This window comes from Microtus ochrogaster, unplaced genomic scaffold (assembly GCF_000317375.1).
Source record: "Microtus ochrogaster isolate Prairie Vole_2 unplaced genomic scaffold, MicOch1.0 UNK15, whole genome shotgun sequence".
In the NCBI taxonomy this organism is placed as follows: Eukaryota; Metazoa; Chordata; class Mammalia; order Rodentia; family Cricetidae; genus Microtus; species Microtus ochrogaster.
The window spans coordinates 2,870,385-2,875,228 of NW_004949113.1; the positions used below are offsets into that span (position 1 = coordinate 2,870,385).

Below are 4,844 nucleotides of genomic sequence, written 5' to 3' on the forward strand. Positions count from 1 at the left end.
CCGCAAAAGAGGATGCTATTTCTAGAGGCAAAACCATTGGAATCCGGTTCTCCCAGTGCAGAGATGAAGGGAATCATTTCTTTGGGGTTCTCACACACACACACACACACACACACACACACACACACACACACACACCCAGGCCTGGACTATAAACAGCTTGGCCTCAGTATAGATCAATGGCCAAAAATAGGCACACTTGATTTCCAAACTCTCACAAATCTTAACTGCCACTGCACAAACAACTGAGCCCAAATCTCTTCCATCTGCACTAGCTCTGCTCTACACTTCTGCTTCCCACTCTTCATAAACTTTTATCTCTACAATTTCTCTTTGCTCTGCTCTCAAAACATCTCTTAAAACTATGCTGTAAATTCAATTCTCAGGAGTTGTAAGTTCACTGGGTATAGTTAAAAATTATCTATAAATCTGTAACAAAACTTGGCTTTAAACAAAGGCTTATAATTAAAAATCCATACAGAGGCAATCTTAATTTGCTATAAGTTACTATATATGTGATTCAACCCTTGTTTATAATATACTGTATATGTAACTTGAATTCAACTTTTTTGTTTGTTTTTTCAAGACAAAGTGTCTCTGTGTATCCTTGGCTGTCCTCAAACTCAGAGATTCACCTGCCTCTGCGTCCAGAGTATTGGGATTAAAGGACACCATCACTACCCAGCTAGATTCAACTCGTTTAAAAAAAAATAAAAAAGAAAAAAGGAAAAACATAAAACTGATCTACAAAAAAAAAAAGGAAAGAAAGAAAGAAAGAAAGAAAGAAAGAAAGAAAGAAAGAAAAAAGAATCTTTAGCAGTTAAGAGCACTGCTCTTCCAGAAGTCCTAAATTCAATTCCCAAAAACTACATAGTGGCTTACAACCATCTATAATGAGAAATAAATAAAGCTTTACTTATTATGTATACAGTGTTCTGCAAACATACATGGAAACAGAACATTGTATACATAATAAATCTTTCAAAAAATAGCTTTTAATAACAGCTATGTGGCTGGCAGCCATCTTTACTGAGGTTAAAAGGTACATGCTATGGGACTTAACTGCCATTTTAAGATGACCACATAATATAAACCAACTAAGGTAACATCTATATAACTTTTTAGTCCTATTGAGCCCTCTGCTTCCTCTTTTAGACTAATGAAACAACAACAGGCCCAAAATATTTTGGGTTGGTATGAATTATGATGATAAACTTTAAGGTTAACAAAAGCTGATTTAGAGATTTACACCTAACTACTTATGGCTTTGCTAACAGTTCAACCCCAGGCTTCTAGAAAATTCAATAAGTAACAATATATGTTTGCTAAATAAGGTGTATTTGTTTGATAAGGTTTATAAATTCCTAAGGGCTACTCAGGGTCACAGTAATATCTGTCTAGCTTCTTTGTCTATGCTCACTTTGTTGCACTTTAACTATCTTCTATAATGGCACACTATAAAAGGATCAGAAAAATTCCCAGTCTCCCTATGGACTGTATTTAGGGCTTAAAGCTTTATTTTGATGATGCCAGGAACACTTTTGGGCTGACTTCTGTACTCTGCCTGGTCAAAGTAAGGTCATCCTCAAGTTCTTCTCCACAGGAACATCTCTCAGACTTGGGTCTGGCCAAGGCTGCTCTCTGGCAGCTAAAAATTAAATGCTGTCCTGTATGATAGACACTGACTACCCCAAACAAAGGCATCTAGACCACAGGAGCCACGGCAACCATCTAGGTAGTGGTTTCAGGGACTCAACTTGAATCCACCTCCTGCAGGCCAAACAGACTCAAGTACTCCTAAATTTCCCCCACCTGCTATTCCTGAGTGGGCTCTCTCTTCCCCTTGATCTTGGGAATCTAACTACCAGGACCGTAGGTCTATAAATTTCAAATGTATACCCTAGATAAAAAAATTCTCCTCTGGGGGCTGGAGAGATGCCTCAGTGGTTAAGAACACTGACTGTTCTTCCAGAGGATACACATTCAATTCCCAGCACCCACCTGGCAGCTTACAACTCTCTGTAACTCCAGATACAGAGGATCTGACACCCTCACACAGACAGACAGACATGCAGGCAAAACACCAATCAATACTCATAAAATAAAACTGAATTATTTTTTTAAAATTTCCCCTACACTCTTTAACTCTACCTTCTGTCCCTAATCTGTATCTGTTCCAGCAGATTTCCAATCAACTAAATACTGCAAACTACCCCAAACTCACCAGTCCCATGTGTTTCATTCTGACAGAATTTTCAGCCAGCCTGAGCCTCTGCATCCTAGACAGCTCCAAAGCAGCTAGCCCTAGGTGGTCCAGCCTCACAGACTGTTCCATTGTGCCTACACATATCTTAACCCCGGATAATCCCATTGAGCCTGGATAGTCAGTGAACCACCCTGCTCTTCTAGGTCTTGGCCACCATTCCAGCTCTCCTGGGTCCCCAACAATCCAACAAGGACTCTCACCGCGGCAGGAAGTAGTCACTGATTATCAACAAAAAGACTGGGACGTGGGTCTCAAACTGCAGACAAAAGGCTGAGGTGTCTATTTAACATATCAAAGTCCACCTGACAGCAAGAGTCTCCCTGCTCCCTCATTCCCTACCAGTTACAGAGTACACTCCACCCTAAATTTCTCCAGCCCAGGAACTGCCCTTTCCTATAGAATCCAGCCATTTTGGTGTCCCCAACCCTCTACCCTTTACCCTCCTGGATCTCCTCTCTCCCCTTTGCCTTCTCACACAGCCAGGCTCAGGGTCACATTCACTCTGAACTCTCCCAGATGTTCCTGCCTCTGGCTATGCTCCCCTTTATCTACAATAAGCCTTCTTCTCCACCTTAGCGGCAGTCATGCCCATCCTTTTTATTTTTATTTTTCAATCAAGTGGTCGATCTCAAAGATAACTACCAAATGCAAATCCTTAAGTTCAAATTCTAAGTGGCAAAAATGCCAATAAAATTATAACTATCCAATTATAAATTTACACTTTATATTAGGGATTTGAATTAAAACATTTAAACATGCTGATGATAGCTCACTTCTACACTTCTACATGTATGAAGATCTAGTTCAATCCCTCACATATATAAAAACAGTGTGGGGGAGTTATTCTAGCACTGGAAAATGAAGACAGGAGGATTCCTGGAGCTCCAGAGCCAGTCAGTCTAGCAAATATGGTGGGTTCGTGGCCAAGGAGACTCATTCTCAAAGGAGGTGTTTCTGAAGACAGGGCTGAGCTTGGGTCTCTGTGTGCACGTCAAGAAAAGTACCTGACAGAAAGCTGCTACGGAAAAGGAACTCTAATCTGTAACTCATCTCCTTCTTCCAAGATTCCCTACTGAGGTTTCCACTTCAGAAAAATACCTAATCAGAACCTCACAGGCACTATGTAAAAGAGATCCTGCAGGGGCTGAAGAGATGGCTCAGTGGTTAAGAGCACTGACTGCTCTTCTAGAGGACCCGAGTTCAATTCCCAGCACCCATATGGCAGCTTACAACTGTCTGTAACTCCAGGATCCAGCACCCTCACACAGATATACATACAGGCTAAAACACCAATAAAATAATTTTAAAAAAAAGAGAGATCCTGCAATATGATTAATAAATAAAATACAAAATACGAATGAATTGTGTAAGAAATGAAACATAGCAGCATCAGAAAAGTGTTCATTAAACGAAGAGTCCATCCCTAGACCACAATAGTTCTCAAATTCAATGTGCTACCTACCACTTAGGGAATCTTGTTAAAAAACAAAAACCATAGACTTTAATTTGGGAGGTCTGAAGCTAGACTTTGTCTTTGGGGCTTCATTTGGTTTTGTATGCTGTACTGCTGAGGATCTAGCCCAAGCATAACCAGCCTGCATGGCAGGTCTAAAGACATGTTTGTGCCTCTCTCCTCTTACTGAACTTGATCCCAAAAACTGAGAATTCCTCAAGAACTGTTTGAGTCACTGGGCTACAACAAGAAGAGAATCTTGTCTCCAGCAGAAAGATTTACACTTGTCAAATGACCTTGTAGAAAAGACAGGAAATAGAGGCAACAAAAGGCAATCCGTGGCCTCGCTGCCTTACATAGGTATATCTGTCCTCTTCCCTTTAAACTCTAGTTGGGGGCAGGCATCACCTATTTTTATCCCTCTTCCCAATGTGGTTACATTGATCAAATCCCCCTTTCTGCTTTTCATCATTAATTTGGCTCTTTTCATTGGTTTATTGAGGATGGGTAACAAAGAGTAATGGGGTATCTGCTATGACCCCGACTCCAGTAACATGGGACCCTCAACATTCCAGGAAGTGCTCTACCAGTAGGCCTTCTGTAGTTTGCACACACTCCTAAGTATAGCCAGCCAGTTCTGCTGTTCACATGGAAATTGTAACATGGAGACCATAACAAAGCATAAAAACTGAAAAAGGACCAAGCAGAGGTGGTGCACACCTTAATCCCTGCACTCAGGAGGCCAGCCTGGTCTACAGAGAGTTCCAGGACAGCTAGGGCTACCCAGAGAAACCCTATCTCAATAAATAAATAAACAAACAAACAAACAAACAAACAAAACAAACTCTCATGTACGTCATTGTTAGAATAAATTATCTTCATTAAATTCTTCAAGGAACTCAGATTATTCTTATTTTTTAAAAAGTAGTAAAATGATAATAAGCAAACATAACTAAGGCAAGGACTCAAACAACAGTGATGGAAGGAACCTTTAAGAAAACTATCATTAGCTTTGCGCAGTGGCAGTATCGAAGCCAATGAGGTTTATCCGAGGCGCGATTATTGCTAATTGAAAACAAAAAAAAAAACAAAAAAAGAAAACTATCATTTTTTTATTTTTTTTTT

General features: G+C 40.2%; 1 non-coding gene across 1 annotated transcript; it reads left to right on the top strand.

Annotated features, from left to right (window-relative positions):
* The first annotated feature begins 4,727 nt into the window (after positions 1-4,727).
* LOC113458362 lies at positions 4,728-4,844 on the top strand. Its single transcript, XR_003378738.1, has one exon. It is a non-coding gene; the product is annotated as a U4 spliceosomal RNA (small nuclear RNA).